We start from the raw sequence: 12,063 nt of genomic DNA, 5'->3' as shown, positions 1-12,063 counted from the left end.
TCACTATTTAAAAGATTAAATTGTGAAATAAGTTTGTGAAATGTTGAATTCAACAAAGATACAAATTTTTCTACAGGACTTCTCAGAGCCTTTAGTATGCAAATATGTGCTGAAAATTATTAAAAGAGAGCTCAGGTATGCAAGGCACCACTTTTCCAAAGATCACAGAGTGATTGTTCAATGGAATTTTGGTTTGGAAAATATTAAATGTGATTCTGTCTTTTGATTCAGAAGAGTTGTATCAGTTATTTTAGTTGGGGGTAACACAAGGCTATGCTGCAATAGCAAAAGCACTGAAATCTCTATAGTTTAATACAACAAAAGTTTATCCCTTGCTCATGTCATAGTATATAATAGAAACTCTTATGTGTTTCTATTCCCAAATAGTGTCCCAGGGGCCCAGCCTACTTCCAGATTCTAACTCCACCAGCTCTTTTTTTTTTTCAACCATCTGCATGAGATTGCATGTGGAGAGAGCACACCTGTTCTTCTTTCTTCCAATGTTTAATTGGTAAGAATTAGTCATATGCCTAGACCACTTAGATAAAGGGACTGAAAGATTATGGAGCACATAAATGTTTGATGAACAGTAACAGTCTTTGCCATACTTTTTCTTTCTTTTTTTTTTTTAAAAAAGTAATAGACATTGGATTTTGTTGAATGCCTATTTGGAAACTGCTGGGATAATAACATTTTAAAGCTTATTAATATTATGATCCTGCTTACTAAATATCCTAATATCAAACTCTTCATAGTCATAAAATAAATCCTTTGCTAAGATGAGAAAGCATTACCTTAATGTTCTTTTGAATTAGATTTGATGGTATTTTAACCTAGGATTTTGTATCTATATTCATGAACAATATGAGTTTACAATTTTCTTATTCATTGCTTTTTGTTAGAGATTGTTATCAGGGTTTATTATGGAAAGTTTTACATATATGTATTTTTAAGTAAACTTTTTATTTTGAAATACTTGTACGTTTACATGCAATGAATCCATGCACTCATTTTTCAGTTTCTCTAATGTTAACATTTTGCAAAACTATACTGCAATATAAAAACCAGTATATTGGCATTGTTACAGCCAAGATAAAGAACATCTCCAGTACCACAAAGATTCCTTGTGTTGCACTTTTATGGCTGCACCCACTTCCCACTTGTCCCCACTTCCCTCTTGCCCCCACTCCCTTCTTAATCCCTAATAACAACTAATCTGTTCTCCATTTCTATAACTTTGTCATTTTAAGAATGTTTTATAACTGGTATCATAGAGTATATAAACTTTGGATATTGACTTTTTATTTTTAAAATTATTTTAAAATACCCATTTTATTTCTGTTTTTTCTGTTGTTACATGGGTGTATTAGTTTGTTTGCACACTGCTATAAAGAACTGCCCAAGACTGGGTAATTTATAAAGGAAAGAGGTTTAATTGACTCACATTTCCACATGGCTGGGGAGGCCTCAGGAAACTTACGGTCATGGTAGAAGGTGAAAGGAGAGTAAGGACCTTCTTCACATGGCTGCAGGAGAGAGAAGAGTAAGGAGTGAAGGGGGAAGAGCCCCCACCAGATCTCATAAGAACTCACTATCACGAGAACAGCATGGTGGAAAACCACCCTCATGATCCAATCACCTCCCACCAGGTCTCACCTTAGGCAGTTAGGGATTATGGGGATTACAACTGAAGATGAGATTTGGTGGGGACACAGCCAAATCATATCAATGGGTGTATTGCATACTGGTGGAGACTGGGCTTCTAGTATACCCATCACCCCAATACTGAACATTGTACCCAATAGATAATTTTTCAACTTTTATCCCCTTTCCACCATCTCCCATTTTGGAGGCCCCAGTGTCTATTATTTTTATCTTTATGTTCATGCATACCCATTGTTTAGCTCCCACTTATAAGTGAGAACATGTGATATTTGATTTTATGTTTCTGAATTAGTTCACTTACGATTATGGCTCCATCTGTGTTGCTGCAAAGGACACGGTTTCATTCTTTTTAATGTCTGCATATTTCTGTGGTGTAAATATACCACATTTTCTATGTCCAGGATTGGCTTTTTTACTCAGGATAATTCTCTGGAGATTCCTACAGGTCGTTGTGTTTATCAATAATTTGTTCCTTTTTATTGCTTAATAGCAGTCTATGATAGGTGTGCATCAGTTCGTTTAATTATTATGCACCCAGTGAAAGGACATTTGAGTTGTTTTCAAGTTTTGGCTATTACAGACAAGCTACTATGAACACTTGTATAAAGGTTTTGGATGAACATAAGTTTTCATTTCTCTGTTATAAATGCATGTGGCTGAAATTGCTGGGTTGTATAACAGTTGCATGTTTAGTTTTTTGAAGAAACTGCCAAATTGTTTTGTAGAGTGACTACACTGTTTCATAACTCCACCAGCAGCATATGAGTGATCGAGTATCTCATTATCCTTGACAGTATTTACTGCTATCACTTTCTGTTTCCATGTCAGCCACTCTGATAGGCATGTAATAATGTTTTATTGTTGTTTTAATTTGGATGTCCCCATAGCTAATTATATTGGACCTAATTTCCTATGCTTATTTGCTATCTATTTACTTTCTTTGATGAACTATTTGTTCACTCATTTTTGCCTATTTTCTAGTTGTATTGTTTGATTTAGCTTTTTTTACTATTGAGCTTTGATAGTTCTTTATATATTATAGATACTAGTTCTTCGTCAGATATGTGGTTTACAAATACCTTCTTCCAGTATGTAACTTGTCTTTTCACTCCCTTAATATAATTTTTTCTCAGAGCAAAAGTTTTTAACTTTGATGGTCTAATTTATTAATATTTCCCTTTATAAATATGCTTCATTGTCAAGTCTAAAAACACTTTGCCGAGACCTGGAACCCAAACATTTTCTCAGGTAATTTTTTTCCCCAAAATTTTATACTTGTACAATTTACCTTTAAGTCTATGATGCATTTTGAGTTAATCTGTGTAAGGTGTCAGGTTACACAAATTTGTGTAAGTGTAAGGTGTAAAGTTTGTGACAAGATTACTATTATTTTTGCCTATGAATGTCCAGTTTTTCTGGCACTTTTTGTTGAAAAGACTCCATTGGTTTTTGCTTCTTTGTCAAAATTCAGTTGGACATATTTGTGTTGATCTCTTTATGGTTTCTCTCTTCTGTTCTGTTGATCTATGTGTGGATTGCTCCATTAGTATCACACAGTCTTGACTACTGCAGCCAGACAAAAAGTCTTAAAATCAGGTAGACTCATTACTCTTATATTATTTTTCTTTTGCATTTTGTTTTTAACTATTCCACTTCTTTTGCCTTTTCATATTATTTTTTGAATAATCTTGTCTATATCTATATCTATGAAAAATGAGCAGCGAGGCTTTTAATAGGAATTGCATTACACTTACATATAAATTTGTGGAAAACTAATATTTTTACTACGTAAAGTCTTTTGATCCTTAAACTTTATCTCTCCAGTTCTTTAGATCATTGATTTCCTCCATCAGCATTGTTTTAAATATTTCATTGACATACATTTAGAAACATATCAGATAGTGTTATAATTTTGCTTCGATTGTCAAACATGATTTGGGAAAATTTAGAAAAGGAAACTATTGCATTTATCCATATTTTTATTTACAAAGTTCTTCCTTCTTGTTGCTTCAAGGATCCTACTTTTATCATTTATTTTCTGTTAAGAGAATTTTCTTTAGCCATTCTTTTAGGGTAGGTCGGCTGAAGACAATTCTCTTAGTTTTGCTTCATCTGAGAATGTCTTGAGTTCCCCTTTATTGCTGAAGCATATTTTCTCCGTGTATATTATTCTTGGTAGATAGTTGTTTTCTTTCAGTATTTGAAAAACTGTGCCACTTCCTTCTGGCCTTCATAGTTTTTGATAAGAAACCCACCATCTCTGATTTACTGTTTTTTAGTATAGGTAAGCTTTTGTCTCTATCTCATTACTTTTAGGGTTTCTTTGTTTATAGAATTTTGACTATGATGTTTTGTAGTATGATTTCATAGTATTTCTCCTGCTTAGGGTTTGCTTAGCTTCTTAATCTTTAGGCTATCTCTCTTGAAAAATTTGGGAAAATTTCAGCTATTATTTCTTTGAGGTTGTCAGTTTCTTAGGAAACTGGAATATAGAGGCATAAAGAAAACCCAGGGAACTTATTACCATGCTGTTTCTTGAGTCCTGAAGGTCCTATTCAGTGTGCCTTCTTTTTTCCATTTTTGAGTTCACTAATGTTTGTCTTACGTATAATGTCCAGAACTTTTAATCGTACTTAGTGAGAGGAATAAAAAAATGTATTTTTATTCCATATTCTCAGAATCTATATATGTTTTCTAGTTGTATCTCTTGAATATTTATTGCACATAGGATTACCTGTTCCCTAATACTTTGCAAGAGTTTTCTAATGGAATTAGTTGACTGATTAACAAAAAATAAATCCAAAAGAATTTACTTCTCAAAATGTTAAAGATAATTTATAGTGAAGATTATATCTGAATTGGGCTTGAAAAACTAAATCTCACAGGATAAAAACAGGTTAAATCCTTTCAGGTGTAAAGAACAGTAGGAGTCATCATACTAAAGAGCATCTTCTAAAAGTTAAGGCAAGACAAGAGTAGATTGAAAATAAGATTTTAAATTCCCAAATCTTAAATGCTTATACACCGTTGGTGGGAATAGAAATTAGTTTAGCCAATGTGGAAAGTAAGTTGGAGATTTCTCAAATAACTTAAAACAGAACTACCATTCAATCTAGCAACCTCATTACTTAGTAAATTACCCAAAGGAAAATAAATTGTTCTACCAAAAAGACACATAAAGTTGTATGTTCATCACAGCACTATTCACAATAGCAAATATATGGAATCAATCTAGATGCCCATAAGTGAAGGATTGGATAAAGCAAATATAGTGTGTGTGTGTGTGTGTGTGTGTGTGTGTGTGTGTGTGTGTGTGTGTGTATATATATGTATATGTGTATGTCATGGAATACTATGCTGCCACAAAACATGAAATTATGTCCTTTGCAGTAATGTGGATGCACCTGGAGGTCATTATACTAAGCAAATTAACACAGAAATAGAAACCTGAATACTGCCTATTCTCACTTATAAGCAGGAGCCAAACATTGAGTACATATTGATATAAAGATAAGAACAATAAATACTGGGGACTACCAGAATGGAGAGGGAGGGAGAGGAACAAGGGCTGAAAAACTACCTAGTAAGTACTATGCTTACTACCTGGTGACAGGACCAGTCGTATCCCAAGCCTCAGTGTTATAGAATATACCCATGTAACAAATCTGCAATCTAAAACAGAAACTTAAATCATCTTTAAATAACCCAAATAATGTTATAAAAATAAACAAATTAAACAAATCTTTATAATGAGAGAGAATAGAAGGGTTTTTTGTTTGTTTGTTTGTTTGTTTGTTTTCTGGCAGTATAGTAGATGAGCAATCTTCAGATGTTTTGTAGTGGAATAATTTTCTAACATAGCCATATCTAAAATTGAAAAGGAAAGAAGCAAAGATAATTTTTTCCCATTTTCCCCCCCATTTTCATCAGGAAGGAAAATATTTTCCAGAAATGCTCCCTCTCAGCAGATTTTTATTTTATGGCTATAATGCCATAACTAACAGATATATAATTTTTAGCTAACTTCATATTGGATTTTATTTATTTGCCTTTAATGTGATATGTTTTCAATACTTTTGTAGGCAAATACATATTTCACTGATCTCAGTCCTCACCACTGGTCATTTTACAGTCATTGTTTTCATTTTTGAGCTCTTAATTTGCTTAATATTTTGAGTGGCTGAAATACACACCCATATACACACATACTCTTAAAGAATGGCATATAGGTAATATATTTTCCAAGCTCTTGAACGTTTAAGAATATGTGTGTTTCATTCATTAATATGTTCATTCCTATAACAATTATTTATTGAACATCCTCTATGTACCTGGCACAATGTTAAATATTAGACTTATAAGGGTTAATAGGACAGATATGGCCCATGCCCTCTTGGAGCTTATAATTTACTAGGTAGCAGATATTTAAAACATAAAGGATATGAAGACAAAACGGAGAGATAAGGGTGATTATATGGGTATGTAATTCAGAAGGAACAACATAACAACCTAGTTTGAGGATCAGAGAACGTTTTCACTTTAAAAAATTGCATTAGACTGAGACCTGAAATTTTAGCAGAAATGCAGAGTAGGAGGAAGAATATTCTGAGTAACAGAAACTCCATGAATGACGCATTGAGGTAGGAGCAGATGGCAAATTTGAGAGGCTGAAAGAGGACCAGTATACTTAAAACACTGAAAGTGAAGAGGAGTGGGACATATAAATCCTATAAAGAGTGGGTAAAAACTCAATTGTGGATGGTGGATGGCCATGTGAATCACAGTTGGGATTTGGTACATTGTTATAAGGGCAATGAAAATCCTTGAGAAGTTTTAATATGGAGATATGATTAATTATGCATTTCAAATAGATTACTCTAGATATTAAATTTACTTTCAAAATTCTGTATGCATCTTCCTTGTCTTCTGCAATTTAATGTACAAAGTAGAAGTCTGAGGCTAACTTTAATTTTGTTCCTTTAAGTGTAGAATACATTTTTTCTAAATGTTTATAAGAAATTTATTTATTCTTGAAAAACACTGTCCAAGGATTCTTCTAGATATAGATTTTTTTTACTTATTTTTTTTTCTGGAACATATTGAATTATTTATATGCATGTATTTAGGACATTTTTAAAAGCTTGGAATGTTTTCTTTAGTTATATCTTTACTTATTGCTCCAATTCTTTTTTTCCTGTTTTTTCCCCTTGGGATCCTCTGTAAATTTTGAGACTAAATTTCTACTTTTTTCCCTATGCCTACCTTCATTTTCATTTGACACATACAAAATCTCTGACAAACACACAGATACTCATGGACATGCACATACATTTATATACATATTGATGTAGAAACACACATGTAGACACTTAGCAATTTTCATGAAAATTTAGGAGAGGTTCTGTCACATGTGTTAGCCATTTTAGTCTGAAATTGCTATTCTTGTTTTGGAAACTTACACCTGAAATCTACAGTGAAGATATAATCCATGCAGGAAAGGGGAAGATGGTACATAGAGCGGTTTGGAACTTTTTTAGTGGCATTGGGAATATTCCAAAAACTATCCTAAGTGAGTAAAGAAACAGAGTGTGACTTTGTTATCTGCTGAATTAAGGTCTTACCCTATTCAAAAGCCAGAATTGCCTTCATGAAATGACAGAGATCATTAATTAGTCTCTCTTTAGGAATTCACCAACCATTCTAGTTCTGTAGCATTTTACTGTATTAAAAACCAACATCAGACGAAACAAAATACAAACGTAACTTCTAGAAGAACAATTTTTATAAATCTTTTTGGGAACTCATTTTGGCAGACAGAAAGCTCTTCTAAAGTCTCACCCAACCTGAACAGACTTTTTTAGAAACCTATTTCCCTTTCTTCTCTCCAGGAAACAGAGAGAATAGTCTTTTCGAAAAATGTCCAAATTTCTTGATATATTGAGGACATGAGCTTCCTTAATTGATTTTCAGTCTCATGCAGCAGGTGTATATGTGCATTAAAAATTTTCTGCCTTAGCAGGACTTCTAAGTCTAGTCTCCTTCCATAGGCTCCTTTTTAAAGTGAAATATCATATAAATGCCCTTTAATATGAAGGAATTATTAATATCTATAAAATTTTGGTTTTAAGTCATGTATGATTTTTTTCTTGCATGTTATACTTAGTTTGAAAGAAGTGGCCGGGCGCGGTGGCTCAAGCCTGTAATCCCAGCACTTTGGGAGGCTGAGATGGGTGGATCACGAGGTCAGGAGATCGAGACCATCCTGGCTAACAGGGTGAAACCCTGTCTCTACTAAAAAATCCAAAAAAAAAAAATTAGCTGGGTGTGGTGGCGGGTGCCTGTAGTCCCAGCTACTCGGGAGGCTGAGGCAGGAGAATGGCGTAAACCCGGGAGGTGGAGCTTGCAGTGAGCTGAGATCCGGCCACTGCACTCCAGCCTGGGCGACAGAGCGAGGCTCCGTCTCAAAAAAAAAAAAAAAAAAGAAAAGAAAGAAGTATAGTGTCCATGTGGAGAACATGAACTGTAGAATTAGAAGCGTGGGCTGAGATCTTGACCGTTGCTTACTAGCTGGGTGAGTTTGGACAAGTGATAGGGTTTCTGTGCTTCAGGTTTTCCATCTGAAAAAAAGAATCTCTTCATTTAAAGAGCTAATGTATTCAAGAACACGAAAGAATACCTGAAACATACTGCTTTATATATATACTTGTTATTGTTATTTTTAAGGTAATTGGCAATACAAATCTGTCCTTTTTAGTTGACTTGACAATGCCTCCTGAAGAAAAGAATTAATTCTTGATAAACATCAAGACTCAATAATAAAATTTAAAAATTCCTATGTTATGAAGATTATTATTAAGAGAGACCAACTACTTTATTACTTTAAAATATTGATTAGCTTTTTTGAACTTATTTTATGTCTAAATACTCTTTATGAATCTTATATTCGTAGAAATATGTCTTGAGTGGTCATCATCAAGAAAGATGACAACTTCTTGTAGAAATTTAACCCTTGGTACCCTTGGAAATTAATCTTTAATTAATTACATTTCCAGGGATATTTGGGTCTCATTTGTTTGTATTGTTTTGTTTTTCTTGTAAATGGCTTCTTAAGCTGTATTATCCCCTCCAGTGTCCATTGATTCAGAGAAAATACCAACAATTAGAATTTATTGCTCTGATTTTGAACTGAATCTTGTGGCTGTTTTTACTGTAATTCAAGGCACTGTTTAATCCCTTTGCTTAGAAGCCATTGAAGTGAAAATGTTCATATTGCCAATTTACTTTGTGACAATGATGTATGGGAAGATTATTCTGCAAGAACCAGAAAATATGATACTTGTTGGAAGAAATTAAATGTCGCAACCAGTTGAAATAAAGAACACCCAATCCCACGTGCTAACAAAATGGGGATTCCTTTCCAAATCTTTGTACTATGCAAAGGATACTTTTCTGGTGTGCCGAGAAGTTATCTCTGGGACTGTCACACTTGGAATTCCAGCAGATTACCCTATCATCAAGTCATCAGTATGCTGCTATTTGAATAAACACAGCTGTTGTTTTCCAAGAAATATGGCTAGGAGCAGCAAGGAAAAAAAGGGCAATTAGTGTTATTGAAATGAAGGGGTACTCAGGATGGCATATATATATTTATGAGCATTTTCGTTTCCGAATAGCCTATTTACCATGCTGTGACTTAACAGTGGGGGAGTAATGATCCCCTCTCCAAATCCTTGGTACTTTACTGCATTTTGCTATTTGCCTAATATTAATTACAAATAATTTTCATAATTAAAATAAATGTATATATTTTAATTTCACATTACCTTGTGCTATCTTCTATCCACAAATCCTTGAAGTTTTGATGGCAGCGTGTTCCAAAGACCTATATATAAGGATAGATGAATAGGATAACGTATTTTAAAATTTATACTAATCATTTCAATATGTGGAGCAAAGATGTTATTGTCCTGGATCTGGGAATAAGGCTTGTTTTTAGAGGGTCAAGGGGAACCTTCAGCATGGTGTAATGCGGAGTGGTGGACCAGGAAGATGAGACTGTTAACCAGCAGTGTGGCCCCAGGCAAGGGATTCCCTCCCCTGGATCTCAGCTTCTTTATCTGTAAACTGTTGAGATTGGATGATATGACCTTTAAGGTCTCTTCAAATTCCATGATGCTTTGAACTTAGGCCTTTACTCAGGTCTGACACTCAATGCTGAGCAACACATTTGTTACAGAGACCCATTGGAACTGGTGGTTGTCATCTTTATAAATAAGCAAACATTCTGACTGTTTTTGTGCTTTCAGTATAAATGAAGACAAATAATGGGATGAGTTGTTAAGATCTTAGTGCTTTATTCACCTAAAGTAGTTTGTTCTGAATTTGTGTGTGTGTGTGTGTGTGTATATATATATATATGTGTATATATATATGTCTGTTTGTTTGTATTTTTTTTTTTGAGATGGAGTCTCACTCTGTCGCCCAGGCTGGAGTGCAGTGGCGTGATCTCAGCTCACTGCAAGCTCCTCCTCCCGGGTTCATACCATTCTCCTGCCTCAGCCTCCCTAGTAACTGGGACTACAGGCGCCCACCACCACGCCCGGCTAATTTTTTGCATTTTTAGTAGAGACGGGATTTCACCGTGTTAGGCAGGATGGTCTCGATCTCCTGACCTCATGATCCACCCACCTCAGCCTCCCTTGAATTTGTGTATTCTTAAATCTTTAGTCTACGGTTAAGAACTCTGGTTCGGGGTATTGGTTTGGCAAGTGTAAGGGGGATTGGGGGGAAGATTGGAGAAGTATGTTAAGGTTCTGTTATTTCTGAGGTAAAAAATAAGAAGATGCCAGGAAAAAGAAACTGAAGTTAGAGGCAATGACTTTTGTTTAGAACGTCAATGCTGTGGTGCATTTTAAAACCATCTCATTTAAAAAGTACAGAGAGTACACCAGCACCCACTAGCTTGGTGGCTGTGGTTGCTTTAGCATCTTGTCCAACAGCCACGATAACCAAGCTATGTATCTTCCTTTTATTTTCTCTCAAGAGGGAGTTGATCTCCAATTTGCAAGTAAGTCTTCGAAATTTAGTTCAGTTAAGCCCAAGGATTTTAAAGACATCTCATACACAAAATGACACACATCAAGGGTGTGGGTATGTTGTTTTCCAGTGTTTCTAAGTAGGTGTGAAAGAAAACCTCATTTAAACTCTATTGAGAAATCAACAAAAGCCTTAAAACAAGAATAATGAAGCAGCATGAGTAATGTTCAGGGTCTATACTGAGACAAGGATGACGAGGGCATTGGTTCTTCAGTCAGAACAGCAACTGTCTATGCAATGTCTGAGGTCTGACTGTGCGACCTTGGGCCCAGCCATGAAATACTGTCACCCAAACCCAACTCCCCCCTCATTAACAGTAACAACACACAGCAGTTTAGTGCTTTATGGTTTCAGAGCTCTTTTGCATGTATTATCTCATCTCTGGTCCATTTTTAGGATGGTGTTAGCCTTACCTCATGCCCCAGCATTTCATCATGTCTTTGGAGACATTGCAGCTTAGCTGATAGGTCTGATATTTCACCTTATGCTTTGGGCAACCTCTGGAAGGTGATGTTTTGGCTAGTAGTTTAAACAAATAATAAAGTTGGACTGAAATGGAAAGTTTCTAGTGAGATCAAAGAATACGACATAAGGGATAAAATTAAGCAGGGTTTATGCAGTGGTGGCTTTTCTCACTAGGGCTGTCAGACAAACTGTTCCCACTCATTTTCTCACTTGGCCCTCATGGGAACCCCCTGGAGGTAAGAGCATTTATTATTATTCCTAGTGTACAGATGAGGAAACAAACACTTGGCCATTTACATAGTTTATAGAAGTCACAGGGCCAATGACAGAGCCTAGTTCTTTTGCCTCTTAGGCCAATGCTCTTTCTTCCGTACCCCAGTGCCTCTCTAGGTATAAGATCACTTCTCAAGTTTGGACATTTTCTTGTATACATCACTTTCCTCCCCCGAATTAACACTGAGAGGTAATAAATTTCAGAGGAGAGCTGGGACTAAAGATGCAGCCTTCACTCTGTCGCTGGGTTCTCTTTTTTTCCCTTAAAGTGAAGAGAATTCCTGTTTCTTTTGTACACTGAGATCCATGCTACTTTTTAAGTCCTACAGACAGAGGAGTATTAGACACTCATAGAACTCTTTTTGCTATTGCTTCTCATTATATTGTTGTGGTTAATGTCTTGATGTTCAGTATTATGAAACACACTGTCTTGAAACTTGTCCACTCAAAAGCCATCACCTACTGCTTCTTTGGTTGTGGGCTCCATGGACTTTAAAAGATCATTGAATGATGGAAGCAAGAAAGTTGGAGAATGAAGAGGTCTGTTAGGCAGTTTTCTACCTT

General features: G+C 35.2%; 1 pseudogene; it reads left to right on the top strand.

Moving 5' to 3' along the window:
• Positions 1–12,063, top strand: part of LOC103218284 (alpha-internexin pseudogene) — a 90,389-nt pseudogene that overhangs the window by 70,180 nt on the left and 8,146 nt on the right.

This window comes from Chlorocebus sabaeus, chromosome 10 (assembly GCF_047675955.1).
Source record: "Chlorocebus sabaeus isolate Y175 chromosome 10, mChlSab1.0.hap1, whole genome shotgun sequence".
Classification (NCBI taxonomy): domain Eukaryota; kingdom Metazoa; phylum Chordata; class Mammalia; order Primates; family Cercopithecidae; genus Chlorocebus; species Chlorocebus sabaeus.
Note: the sequence above shows the minus strand (reverse complement) of the source record. Positions and strands in the feature narration are given on the sequence as shown.